Consider the following 14,851-nt stretch of genomic DNA (forward strand, 5'->3'; position numbering starts at 1 on the left):
CCCACTAATATAATATATAATTAAGATGGACTTGGGTATATTTTCTAGGATCTTCTAGTTTGAAGGGAAAATATTAGTATTTCCATTTTGCTAATAATATTAAAAATAGTTTTTACCAGTTGTAAAAACAAAACTTCATTGGTAATGCATCGTCAAAATACATTGAATTGAATTGAATTGAATTGAATAAGATTTTATTTATCAAGCACTTCTCAATCTGGGGTGTGCAGGGCCCTAACCACAGTTTCAGAGTCAAGAATTTTTTTTTTCCTTTAAAAAGGTCAGTAAAGGAGGAAAGTATTAAATACACTGTCATAAAACACTGGGCTTTGTAATTGAGTAACTAGAGCACTGAGGACATGAACCAATGGGGGAAGCTAAGTGAGAGCGCGGCCCCCCAAAAAGTGGGTCAAAAGGTTACACTGATGCAGGGAGACACCCTGATGGTGCCACCACTGGGCAGAGCCAATGGGATGCTCAGTAGAAGTATGACTTGGACAGGAGCCAGTGGGAGAGAGACTTCCCTCTGGAGAGGGAGCTGTGTGTGTGTGTGTGTGTGTGTGCGTGTGCGTGCATATGTGCATGTGTGCATGTGCACACACTAAATGGTGTGATTTGCTAAGATGCAAAGGCTGGTATTATACAGATGGCATGAGGGTCTTCTCTTTCCTGATGTTCCTTTTTTCTAAGCCTTTTAAATCTTTCCCTCCCAAGCATCTGTTTTTTAACTCATCAACTCAAGGCTGTTCTCATAAATTTCCCTGCTTTAGTTTCTAAGTCATGATTAACAGTGGGAAGGTTTTCTTAGGAATACGTAAGCATGCACCTTGCTGTGAGCCTGGCTGTGTTCTAAGGGGCTTGACCTGTATAGACAGTCAGTCCTCACCACAGCCCTGCACTGTGCAGCTGTGGGACCATATTTTATGAGGCTCTTCATGACTTGACTCCTGATTACCTTTCCAACCTTGTCTGTGGTGACGTCCTGTTTCCTCTGTAAGCACCAGCCGTGCTGAGTTTCTTCCAGTTACTTGAAGACACCATACTTTAAGATCATAGCGAGTGTTGACCATGTTCTTTCTATTGCCAATTCTCCTTTCCTCCCGCATTGTTTCCCCTTCTTCTCACACCAAACTCATGGGGTTAGAATGATTGTTTCCCCTTCTTACAGATGAGGAAAAAGAAGCTTAGAGAACTTGAGTGTTGTGTCTAAGGTCACACACATCAGAGAGGGGACACTAATGGGGAAGAAGGATGAGCTTTGGACCCAGAAGTTATGTTATCCAACTTCCCTCTGTCATTTACTGGCTTAAACTTCAGAGAATGTTTATTCTTCCTTCCTTCCTTCCTTCCTTCCTTCCTTCCTTCCTTCCTTCCTTCCTTCCTTCCTTCTTTTCTTTCTTTCTTTCTTTCTTTCTTTCTTTCTTTCTTTCTTTCTTTCTTTCTTTCTTTCTCAGACAAAGAGACTGAGGTTCTCTAAGAGTAGCATGTTGTAAAGGATTTTGGTGACAGGAGGGCCAACCCAGGCACGAGACAAAGGCATAAAATTAGGGGAAATATGAAGTATGACAGAAAGGAAAGGAAAGAATGTTTTCAAGAGATAATGTTAGCAAAGTACAAACAGGACCACACTGGTGAATTCAGGGCCCCTGCATGCTCCGTGCCCCAGACTGAGGAAACCCAGGCAGGTCAGGTTTCACAGAGGATGGTGAGTATGGAGAGTGGACGGCAGAGGGAGCCCTAGACGGGTTTTGCTCCAGACTGGAGTTCGGAGAATGAGAAAGTGACCTGTCCCTCATGCTATCTCACCATGAGCTCTTGCTTTTCTTCGCTCAGGACCCAGCTAGCGCTTCCCTAACAGAAAAACAGGCCTTGGGAAGTGCTGCCTGACTCCTCTTCTCCAGAGCAGGAAACCAAGCCTCAGAAGGATTGGGTCACGGCCCCCATTCCAGTTACACAACTAGTAAGTTGTTGAGGCAGGATTCCAGTTCTTAGGGCTCTGGGACTCTCAAGTGCAGCCTCCTCACCCACAGTCATGTTCTGCACCCCTCAACCTCTCATGGGCCTGCATTCCCTCTGTGTCAGTGCAATCCTGGGTACCAACGGAGTTCAAGGTCACTCCCAGAGTAACACGGTCTGTTCGTTTTAGCAGGGACATTTCAAAAACCATGCTTTAACTCAGAGTTAAGAATTTTTCTTAAAAAAACACCCAGCAAGGAGAGGACTGTGGGCTGGTGGCAACAACAGTACCCAGGCCATGGGTTTGGGGGCTTTAAATTCCCCCCATAATTTCCATTTGCTTCCTCTCTCTCTTTCTTCTGAACAACTGGCATCATCTTAATCTTCCTTTCAAAGCTTTGGAAACACAGCTTCAAAACCCTACCCTGGCTGCCCCCTTCCAACCTGCCCCAAACCTCCACCGTGGCAGCTTTGACCATCAGTCCCCAAACCCTGCTCCTGGGTGCGAGGGTGGGCTGTACGCGTGGGTACCCCCAAAAGGAAAGAGCTCCAGCTTCACATCTTTAGTTGCAACAAAATAAAGACTCTTGTCTTCTCCCCTTCCTCCTCTGGGACCCCACTGTGCAGGTCGGCATGGGACCAAGTCCCAGGGTGGGGGGTGCTCAGCGAAGACTCGGTGACAGGCTGATTGATGGGTTCCCGCCTCTGCTTGCCCTTCCGTCCACTCTTGCAAGGCTCTGGCCCGGGTCCACCATCCGGCTGCCTGAGGGGTCTGCTTTTCTTTGTTGACTCAGCACCAATGAGTCAGGGCCAAGATCAGATGGGGGTTCTGGGGAGCACTGCAGGGCACTGGGGAGGGAATACGAATTTAGTGGCCCAAAGGAAGGCATGGCAAGGAGCGTCTGAGTGGAGGGCACTGGGGTTGTGGTCTGAGGGGCCTGAGCAAGGAGCTGACCTGTTGATGTTATTGACCATCAGCCGTTGGTGAATCACTTTCTTGTAGAAAAACATGGGAGGTTGCTCAAATCGTAGTGCCTTTAGGGCCCTAAACATTCCCAGTCTCGTCCCTCTTGCACTCTTACTCTTTTAGAGATGCCAAAATGGAACCAAGTCCGCATGAACTCAGCTGGTGGAAGATGAGGAGAAAGCAGGTGAGTGCAATTCTCAGATATACCCCAACGGCGATTCAGCCATGTCTTTTTGCCAGAGCTGCTGAGGGTCAAAACAAAGTGGCTGATGACATTTGGTGGCATCCTTGCATGCTTGTCCACCCATACATAGGTCGTATATGCTGGTAGCGGGGCAGGAGGAGAGTTGGGTGTGGCTAGGCAGGGGGACAGAAGCTAAGGAGACATCAGCCTTCCGATAACACTCAGGGAGGAGGGAGTGGAGGGGAAGAGGTAAACCAGTGACGCTATTCTTGCTCGTTCAGGTAAGACAGTTATGCCAATGCCCTCAGAACCACGCACATCGTGGCATCCTGGAATCGTAATGCTGGAGGTGAACTTAGAGGCTGTCTCCTCCAACCCCATCATTTTCAAGAGTAGGAGATGAGGACCCAGAGAAGTGAAGTGACCTGTCACCGTCATACAGCCGGATGACAACAGAGCCAAAAGCCTTAATCGGGGCTCTTTCCATGACGAGAACCCGGGATCAGATCCGCAACAGGCTTTGGTGGAGTTCAGCATTGTTTTGGCCACAGATTTGCAGATGAGCGATTCATTACTGCCCGGGGGCTGAGACACTCTAGAGGCCCTTGGTTCGACCTATCTGTTCCTCTGAAAGAAGTAGTCTCTATTCAGGTCAGTTGAACTCTTGAAATTGTTTCGCTCTCAAAAGCCAGGTCATCAGGAGAAAGGGCCATGGAGAGTAAAAATGCCTTATCAAAAAAGCTTTCTGCCTAACAGAAGGGAGATGATGCAGGAGGGTCTGTTTCTCGCTAGGTCTACGTGGGCATAAGATATGGCGAGTCCGTGGATATTCTACCAGTGCCATTCTGGGAAAATAGTAGGCCTTCCATTCTCGGGAAAACTCTTATCCCTTGTGCCTTTCTCAGGGGGCTGAGACGTGCCTGTTGTGAGGGTTAGTACGATACAATGAACAAAATTCCCTGCGACAAGAGACTGCATACCTGCACCCCGAGCCGCGTGATGAGGCCACCCCCCCCACCCCAGCCTCCTCAAGAGACCCCCCCTCCCTGGCCACCGCTTCTCTGGCAAGCGATTTTCATCTATTTATAGAAATCTCCTAGCAAGAGCAGAAAGGCTTTCTGCTTTGGTGGCACATTTCTCCCACAGCAAGGCAGCGGCTTTGGAGAGGACAGTGGCCCGAATGGACGTCCCGCACCCAGGAGGACACTCATCGTCCTCTGTGGACTGGGGCATCCACTCCATTTCCCCCGTGCTTTCCTCCAACATGCTCGGAGCACAGCGCAAACGATTTTCTTAACCCTACAAGATCCGGGCCGTGGTGAAAAACAGGTCTCGGCTTCAAAATTCCAGACCTAGGATGGCCGTTTTTACATGTTACCGTATGACAATGCCACAGACTCTTAGCAGGTCCAGATGGACAGGATCTTAGGGTTGACCCCACAGATGTGGCACAGAGGTGAAGAGACTGGGCTGTCGTATTAGACCACTCACATTACATCACTAATTATTCTTGGTATCTTTACTCCCTTGGGCGGTTTCCCAACCTCTCCAGGGCTCCCGATCCCTTGTCTATAAATGAGGACAAAGACAATACCAATACCCACCTCCTAGGTTTGTTGTAAGGACAAAATGAGATGCTTTTTCTAAAGTTCTCAGCCTGACACATGATAAGCATTCAAATAATGTTGTATATTGTTATTATTACGTTACTACTTTTCCCCTCACTTTACAGAAACTGAGGTCCGTAGAGGTATATTTTAGGAAATGTATTTTCCTCTCTTAAAGTCACAAAAGCAGCTTAGTTGTGTGTGCACATTTTCATTGATTAAAAAAAAGGGGTCATGTGGGCATCTGGCCATGAGCCAGGAAAGGCCAGGTTATGTGGCAGTCACAACTCCCTAATGCCGGGGCTTACAGCAGAAATGTTCATTTCTAGTTCGTACTCTGTCCATCGTGGGCTGGCTTGGGGCTCTGGTCCTATCGTCATCCTTGTCCTGGGGCCTGGGCATTTGGAGCACAAACCTACTCTTACGGCCTCCATCTGGAAGGGATTCTGATCATTTCTGCCCGTTTCTGGTCAGAGCAAGCCCACATGGCCATACGGCATTTCAGCAGTGTGCGTAAGCATGACCCCCTTACGGGAGGCAAGCAGGTGCTGGTGAAGAGTGCTGCCATCTATGGTGATCCTGCTACACAAACGCATGTAATCTTAGTGGGACTGACCCTCTGATGAGAACCAGTTGAGACACCTGCCCTCAGATGTCAAAACTGATAGGAAAAGTGAAAAGACCCTTCATGTAGCATTAAAAGGAGCATCAATTGATGCCCACTCCTTGAAATAATTCCTCAGAACTCCCAAACCATGGCCAAGATAAAAATCTCCATTCCTTGAAAACCAACCACACACAGTCATTGTAGCTCATCCTAGAATGAGAGGGTCCTTGTACTAGGATGTCACAGAGAGTTCACTTTGCTGTCCCACCCCAAAGCGTTTACCACCCATCCCATCCCACTGCTTACCCTTTGTGGTTCATTCATTAACCACTGCTGATTTAGTGGTGATCACCCGCCCAGATGGTGGAAACACAAAATAGGGAGGGACACAGCCCTTGTCCTCCGGAAAAGGGGTAAACTTCCTCCGAGTGGGGGAAGACTAGAAGTAGAGTCAACAAAGAGAATGTAAGATAAGGGCTGGTATGGTCTGGGTGCCGTAGACCCACAAAGGAAGGTTACTTACTCTAGCCTGGGGGTGTCAGAAAAACTCAAGTTGGGAAGGCTGATATTGTGGAAATTTTATTCTTAAGGAGGGGAGGGAACAGTGCAGTAGTGCATCGATATTGGGGACAAAGTATTCTGTTCTTTAGAAGTAACTGTTCAGGGGGCGCCTGGGTGGCTCAGTCAGTTGAACGTCCGACTTCAGCTCAGGTCATGATGTCCCACTCTGAGTTCGCCCCGCGTCAGGCTCTGTGCTGACAGCTCAGAGCCCGGGGCCTGCTTCCAATTCTGTGTCTCTCTCTTTCTCTGCCCCTCCCCTGCTCATGCTCTATGTCTCAAAAATAAATAAAAACATTAAAAAAAAAAAAGAAGTAACTGTTCAGCCTTGTAGGTATTTCTCATTCATTAGCAAGTATCTTCTGAGTGTTGGACACTGGCAATACAGCAGGCAGTTAAATGACATAAACTGTGCCCTTTGGGACTTAACTGAAGCCAGGGTGCTGAAAGAATGGGTCTGGGGTCATCCACACTTGCAGATTTGTGGGGCCCACACCAGAGTCTCTACGTATAGAACCCAGAAACTGGCATCTTAAACAAATGCCTATGCTATTTTTATCACACTCGAAATTTGGGGGTTACTGCTTAAAAGGCAGTAAACGTGGAGAGGACCCGGGGAAAACGGGGTGCGTACATTGAATTAAGAAATACGTTGGAGTAAAAAATATTTGTGCTACCTGTGGGTCAGGGGCCAATGCCCGGTGAAGTGCGGTGCAAAGGTTAGAGACTCTGGCATTTCTTTGTCAAGCCTGCTGTTGGCTTCAGTGCACTACCGGCTCTCCAAGCCAGCTCTCCTACGCTAATGATCTGCTTTGTTTTTAAATTTGTGTTGTCTTTTTATCTCTCCCAATAAAAAAATTTAATGGCAGAATCGGATACTCACTTTGTGTATAACAACCAGTGAGGGGTAAAGATGATTAGTGCCTGGGGAATAATGACATCTCTCCGTTGGCTTGGAGTTTACAAAGAACTTAGAGTGCCTTCGTGGATCTTCACCCAATCAGTGGAGGTAGGTCTTCTACTAGCCTTATTTTGCAGTTGAAGAACCTGAACTTGGAGAGCATAGACAATCTGCCCAAGGTCACGTAAGGTAGCTGGTTAGCTAGCTGTGCCTGAATTGGTGGACTTCTTTGAGATTTTAGCCTTTGGGATTATTCCTTTGACGCTAAGGATCTGGGTGAAGAGTTTGCCTCATTTGCAGCCAGGCTACCTCTGACAGAATTGGCTCCTTCAAGAAAGCCCCATGAGCCTCACCCTGATCATGTGATCCTCCTCTGGAATCCTGGCGTCCTCTAACACTGCTGGATCAACAAGAATGAGGTGGTCCAGGTGAGAGTGAGGGACAGAAAGCAGAAGAGAGAATCAAAGAAAATGCCGGAAGATGGAGGCCGCCTTCTCCCACTTCCTAAATGCAGCATGCTGTCTACAGTGTGTTGGACCAACCTTGGCAAAACATAAAGAAGCTGTATGTGGCCTGCAGTCCTCCTCCCCTCCCCTCCGCTGTCTCCCTCACTCCTGTCCACTACCTAACTTTTAGCTCGGTGGTCTCCTTTCCTTCCTAAAGAGACTGTGAACTTCCTCAAGATGAAAGAGTTAGGGGGCCGATTACGTTACTCTCCCCAGGGGCATGCTGGTGCTTTGAGCATAAGGCCATATTGGGAGCTGCAAGATCTAAAGGAACGACGACTAACAAGCGCTGGGAAGGAATGGTCGTTGTTGGCCGTTATGGGGAATCCCAGAGAGCTGTTTTCCGACCTCTGGTGAGAGAAGAACAAGCCATAGAACCAAGGACCCTGGAGAGTCTCCTTCCCTTCCTTGTGATGACCCTGACATACCAGCAATAGCAGATGGATTTGGCTTTAGAAAGCTGGGCTAGAATTCCAACTGCACCAAATGCTTGCAGTGACCTTTGACAAGTCTCTTCACCCCCGTGATGCTCAATATCCCCATGTGTTGAGTAAGGATAGAAAGGCCTGCCCCACCCTCCTCATAGGGCGGGCACGAAACTCAAAGGAGAGGATGTACACAGCTAAGTTAGTGCCAGCTGCGTGGTACCAAAGTGCCACGGGAGCAGTAGCAAGTGAGAATGGAGCTGGGGAGTCCCTGAGGACAGGTGCTTTGTGAATGACCACTCTGAGTCCGGTGGAGGACTCTCCTTTCATCCTATGATGGGCATGAACACGGGTCACTTGTTCGGCGAACTTGTAACGGCAATCAAAAGTCCATCAAAAGTCAAGTGGAAAGGACTGGTTCAGAGGAGGAGCTTAACCCCACTCTCTAGGTTTCTATGACTCTGGCTCGCCCAGCTGTGTGATTCTGGGGAGGTATTCAACTTCTCCAGGCCTCAGTTTCCCCATCTGTGAAATGGAGATAATAAGGATCCCTATCTCAGTGAGTGGCTCTAAGATCTCAATGAGACAAGAGTGGAGCGTTCAGCAAAATGCCCAGCACCAGAGAGAAGCCGCAAGCATTAGCTGTTATTACCAGTGTTATATTTGACTGGTATATATATATATGGCCTTAACTACGGCTGCTCACCAGGCCTGTGCCGGACAAGTGTGAGAGACACAGGCTAAGCATGTAACAAGTACAGGAATTCGTCGCGTATTGACACTGGTACACAGCGCGGCTGGTGCAAATGCGTAGCGAATTGGGTGGCTCTGTGTCCCTTGTGCTCTCTGAGACGTAGGAGTAAGAGTGGCCACACAGCAGCCCTGTGCGGCCACATCCCGTACAACAGACGGCAGCACGCCCTTTGTCTGGCCTCACGGTCTTCCCTTGGGTCCCTAAAGGGAAAGAGAAGCGTGACTCACTGGGAAGCTCTTAATCCCGGCCATCTGGCCGCTTCCAGCCCTGCCTCACCTTCCTCTGCGAGTATACGAGTATACGGGGGCCGCCAGCCCGGAAACCCCTCCAAAGAGCTCCCCCTTTGCCAGCCCCCACCTCACGTGGAAATGAAGATGAGGCTGCAGGAGAGGCTCGAGCTCCTGGAGGGAAGACAAAGGCCCGGCCGCACCAGCGGGCAGTCCCCAGCTTGCACTCTCAATGTCTTCCTATTTCTGCTTTTAAGAAGCACCCCCCTCCCCCCATTTGTTTTACTGAAAGCTGATCCCTTCTGGAAACCTTGCAGGGGAGTTTTGTGCAGTCTTGCTGATTTATGGAGTCAATGGGAGGCTGGGTGGGAGGCGCTGAAAGAGGGAAGGCCAGCCCCTTTCACAACGGGGTGTTTCAGAGGTGGTGGGGTGGGGCTGGGTGGGGGACTGGAGGCCCTGGGCTCCATCGCCTCCATAAATAAAAGGCATCAGTGTGGGTGGAAGGGTCTGACAGTGCCCATGCTGGGGGGTGGGGTTGGGAGGGGAGACCGGCGGCGGCGATTGGCGATTGGCGGAGATTGGCCATCTCAGGGCGCAGTGGTTTGGGAGGAAGTGAGTGTGGGTTCCTACCGCCCAGGCCACCAACTCACAGTGCCTTAAGAGCGTTGCAGGAGGAAGAAAAATTCTAAGTCTTGAAACAAAAAAGATATCAGGAGGAAACTGCATGACCAAAGTGAATGCATGTTTAATTAAAACTTCTCCTTGTGACACCTTCGTTAGCAAGTAAACATAACATGTACAAGTTTTCTATGAGAACAGCTCTTCGTTGAGGTTTTCATATTTTGCAGGAATCCCAGGGAACACAGCTATTAACACCCCAGAATCGTAAGCAACCGTAAATTTAGTAAGTTACTAAGAGTCAAACCACTCCAAAAGCAAAATTAGAAATCCGCTTTCGAGATTGCACGGACAAAATTTATTCCGTGTGGATGCACTCGGACATGCTTGATGTGATACGGAGCCTCCAGAAGCTCAAGTGTCCTTGACAAGTTGCTCTCCTTCCCTGATGCTTTCTTTTTGTTTGGTGAGGTCCCCGAGTTAGAAGCTCCCTCAGTGTCTTCTCCATCTAAAAACCTGTGAACAATTCTATGGTTGTTTTCTTCTTTTATTACTTTATTTTTCAGCCCAGAAGATCTAAAGGGTGATCAGTAATCAGTCAATCATTAGGCACCGGACTGGGGCTCTCCTGGGAGGGAGGCAGTTGAATGAGGCTGGTGATATTTTTCTACACTCTGCATAGAGCCTTTATGACTTTCATCATATTCACATGGCACCTCACTAGTATTCAAGTTAACCATTTTCTGTAAACCATCTCACTTTGTTTTTGTCCAGTTTATTGAAAAATAAAGCAACAGGAACAGAAAAACAGAATTCTTCCACCTGCCTTACCCCCACCACCCCGCATCCGCTCTCCTCTCATTGCCAATAGATGGATTTCTAGTATAACCTTCCTAGGGCTTTTTATGCACATGTGACAAAATGCAAATCTCTTATACCCCCATGTTTTTTCTTTAAATATTTTATTTTATTTTTTTTATTATCTTTTTATTTATTTTGAGAGAGAGAGAGCATGCACAAGCAGGGGGGAGGGGCAGAGGGAGAGAGAATATATTTTTTTAATGTTGATTTATTTTTATTTATTTTTTTAAATTTTTTTTTTCAACGTTTATTTATTTTTGGGACAGAGAGAGACAGAGCATGAACGGCGGAGGGGCAGAGAGAAAGGGAGACACAGAATCGGAAACAGGCTCCAGGCTCCGAGCCATCAGCCCAGAGCCTGACGCGGGGCTCGAACTCAGGGACCGCGAGATCGTGACCTGGCTGAAGTCGGACGCTTAACCGACTGCGCCACCCAGGCGCCCCATTTGTTGTTGATTTATTTTTGAGAGAGAGAGAGAGAGAGGAGGGGCAGAGAAAGAGGGAGACAGAATGCAAAGCAGGCTCCACGCTGTCAGCACAAAGCTTGACCTGGGACTCAAACCCATGATCCATGAGATCATGACCTGAACCAAAATTAGGCATTGGACGCTTAACCCACTGAGGCACCCAGACCCACCTACCAGATTTTATTTAAACCAGACATCCTATGGATGGATCTTTGGTTTTCTTTGCTATTACAATAGTCTCATCATGGATATATCTCTATCTAAAATCTATGAGTATCTTCCTGTTTTTCCTTCTTGTATCACTTTATCTTCCAGACTTCGAGATTTAACATATATCATTTGGTTTGTACAAAAGTATTATGGACTGAATGTTTGTGTCTGCCCAGAATTCAAATGTTGTAGACAGGGCCTGTGAGGAGGTGATAAAGGTGAACTGAGACCGTGCCCTGATCCGATAGAGCAAGTGGCCTTGTAAGAGGAGGAAGGGACCTGTGAGGATGTGGCGAGAGGGCAGCCATCTTTGTCAACTTTCTTCACTGTAAAGTTACTCTTTTTCCCCATTTCTATACCGTGCGCTTTGGAAGGAAGTCGCTACGCCCAACCCACACTTGAGTGGGGGGTTATGCTCCCCTCTTCTTGAGAAAGGATTATCTATACAAATCATTTGGAATTCTTCTATAAGAGAGATCTTTCTCTTCTTCGCCATTTATGTATTTATTCATATATTTATATCTGTGTGGATTCCTGACTACTTTACGCTTTGGGTTAGAAATCATTGCTGCTTTACTTTGTTGCACAGATTTTTCCAGCTTTGTCCATTGAGAGCCCTTTTAGTTGGTTCCTGTGTCCCTTTGACACACTCCTATTAATGTAGGTTTAAAAAATTGCTTTTAATATTACTTGAGCACTTCCCTACTTTTTGGCATTGTAAGATGTTCCAGGTTCATAATGCGTGTGTGTGTGTGTGTGTGTGTGTGTTTGTGTGTGAGTATTTTTTTTTTCCTGCAGTCCTAGAATCAGCCACTTCTCCAAAGAACCCTGGTTCCTTGTATTGGAGAATGATATTAGAAATCAAGATCTGGATGCTGGGTGTACATGTAGCCACTTGAGTGTCAAGTCACATTTTGAATTCACTGTAAGCATTCAGGACGCCCATATTTTCCGTCTCTTCTTCTTAACCCCCCTGATGGTGCCCATCTAAGTCAATTGGCGACCTCACTGTTTCCTCAAAAGGCCTTGGGATCTCCCTCCCTCTTCCTTCCTCCTTTCCTCCCTTTCTTTCTTCATTTATTGATTTTTCTAAGATTTTATTTTTAAGTAATCTCTACACCTAACGTGTGGCTCGAACTCACGACCCCAAGGTCAAGAGTCACATGCTCTACTGACTGAGGCAGCCAGGCGCCCTTCTTTCTTCATTTAAATTGTGGCCTGCACTTTGCCTAAATCTTACCCATCCTCAGGTCTCAGTCCTCCCTCTACCACCTACCCTCACACCGGCTTCCTTTTCAACATTCCTTCCTGTCTTGTTTCTTGCTGCAGGAGGCTCCAAAACCTCAAATTCAACAGAAGCCCAAGTTATTCCTGGAAAGAAAATTCCACAAAACCCAAGCAGAATGGAATTAGGAAGGGAAGACACCGCCTAACCAACATGTTTAGTCTCTGTTCTTTTATTAAAATGAGTTTTGTGGTTGAACCCATATAGCTCAACTATCTGAGTTTTATTAGGGTTTTTCTGTCTTTCTACACTCCTGATACAGGCATCAGGGTTGAGTTTTATGATTCAGAGTCAGAGCTGAACAATGCAGTAGGTGCAGCATCTGTGAAGAAGCAATGAGGGTGATTGGTACTTTGAGATCTGTCCATCCAGCTTCTCCACTGGAGTTTTATAGATGGGGAAACTGAGTCCCAGGGAGGGGGGCGTGGGGAATCTCACCCAGGGCTATTTGGCTCATTGAAATGCAGAGCTGGGTCTAGAAGAATTTTTTTTAAGTTTATTTACTTATTTTGAAAGAGACAGAGAGAGAGCTGAAGAGGCAGAGAGAGAAAAACCCAAGCAGGCTCTGCACCGTCAGCACAAAGCCCGATTCGGAGCTCAAACTCATGAACCTGAGATCATGACCTGAACTCAAATCAAGAGTCAGTTAACCGAGTCACCCAGGCGCCCCCTAGAAGAATTTTTGATCGCTGTCCAATGCTCTTTCTGCTACTGTGTGAAAGGGCTCAATTAAGATTTTTCTTCTCAAGAAATTTGTCTAAACATCCCCATCCTGCATCCAGCGAGGCACCCGACTACATTCTGGCTGGGGGCCGGAGTGGGCGGCCCCGTTCTTTGAAGATACACAGGTTTTGGAACCAGTGAGACCTGCACTGAAAGCCTAGCTTCACCTCTTTACAGCCATTTAGTCTCAAGCAACTTCTCAGAGTCTCAGTTTCCTTATCTGAAAATGGGTTTAAGGATGCTTGGGCCACGGGAACGTTTTTCGGTTTAAGTAAAAGGCTGGATATGAAAGCACCTGGAGCGTGCCAAATACATAACTGGCACTCGGCATCTGTCCAAGGAATCTGAATCTGCTGGGATTGTTCTGTAACTTCTCACCTGGTGCATTTGGTATCGTGAAACCAATAGAAGGCTTCCCTGTTACTTTTATTTCCTCTGTGTCTCTACAGAGCTGGACACACAGCGCTCAAAAATTCTTGCTGAAAGAAGGAATGCCATAAAGAGCAAACTCCGCTCTTTGGAACTCACCCCACAGGGGGGCCAGTGGAAGGGCAAAGGGTGTCATGGAATTTCCCGGGGCCTTTAAGCCGTCTAAAGGGGGCCTGCCTTCTGCGGGTGTGCGGGAGCAGGTGAGAGAGCAGTCACGCTGCCCTGTCATTTTACAGATGAGGAGACTGAGGCTCGGGTCAGGAGCGAACTGCCTGAGGCCCCCCAGGGAGGGCTCTGCCAAGTGGGCCTCCGCCAGCTGGCCAGGGGGGAAGCCTGATAGAGCATATCCTGGGGACTGGGGCCCCTGTGCTTTCATCCAGCCCGGCCTGCCTGTCGCTGCTTGGGGCCCGGGCATGTTCACGGCTGAACAAGATGTGGCAGGAAACCATGAATCAAGGCGGGGGAGGGGGTGAAGGCATTAATGAAGTCGAGCTGACTTCTGGGTCTAAATCCCTTTCCCTCTCCTCCAAGCTTGCTCTGGCCTGTCCCTGCCTGGAGGAGTCTAGAGGCTGCCCTCAGCTCTGCCTTTCAGATCGTGCCAGGAGCCAGGTGACAGCCGAGAGAAGCCAGGGAGAAGCCGGGGCTGGCTCAGGGTGCGTAGGGAAAGGCAATCCGAGACCAAGCTTGTCGGTTGGAAGGATGGGTGCCTTTCCTTTTATGGGTGCAGACTTTTAGGAAAGGGAAGTTTCCTTTGCAGGAAGTCTATCTGTAGGAGGCGGCATGGCACTGAGCCAGAGTTGGCAAACTTTTTCTGTAAAGGCCAGATAGTAAATAGTTCAGGCTTTGAGGGCCAGACAATCTCTCCTGAAGATATTCCAGCTCTTATAGTACAAAAGCAGCCAAGCGGTACATACACGAACGGATGTAGCTGTGTTCTAATAAAGCTTTACTTACACACGCTGAAATCGGAATTTCGTGTAATTTTTGCATGTCAAAATACTAGTCTCCTTTTGATTTCTTCCCCCAATTACATTTATTATTTATTTATCTTTAAAGTTTATTTATTTATTTTGAGAGAGGTAGAGAGTTCAAGTGGGGGAAGGGTAGAGAAAGAGAGGCAGAGAGAATCCCAAGCAGGCTCTGCCCCGTCAGTCTGGAGCCCGATGCAGGGCTTGAACCCATGAACCGGGAGATCATGACCTGAGCCAAAGTCACCGCTTAACCAAATGAGCCACCCACGTGTCCTCCCCCAACTATTTAAAAGCCTAAAAGCCCTTCCTGCCTTGATGGCCGTACAGAAACAGGCACCGGGGCTGACGGTGAGGGCGTTTTCAGAGTCCTGGCATAGACAACACAGACTTGGGAGTCAGACAAGCCTTAGGTTCAAAGCCCAGCTCTGCCGCACACTTGACATCTGACCTTTGGCAGATGACAGTCTCTCTGAGCCTCAGTTTCCCAATCTGTAAATAGGGATAATCACGTCTACCTCATAGGGTTTTCGTAAGCATGAAGTAAGATTGTAGTGTAAAGAAACTGACGTGCACTATCTGACCTCAGCAGAACTTT

The sequence above is a fragment of the Felis catus genome, chromosome C1 (genome assembly GCF_018350175.1).
Source record: "Felis catus isolate Fca126 chromosome C1, F.catus_Fca126_mat1.0, whole genome shotgun sequence".
NCBI lineage: Eukaryota > Metazoa > Chordata > Mammalia > Carnivora > Felidae > Felis > Felis catus.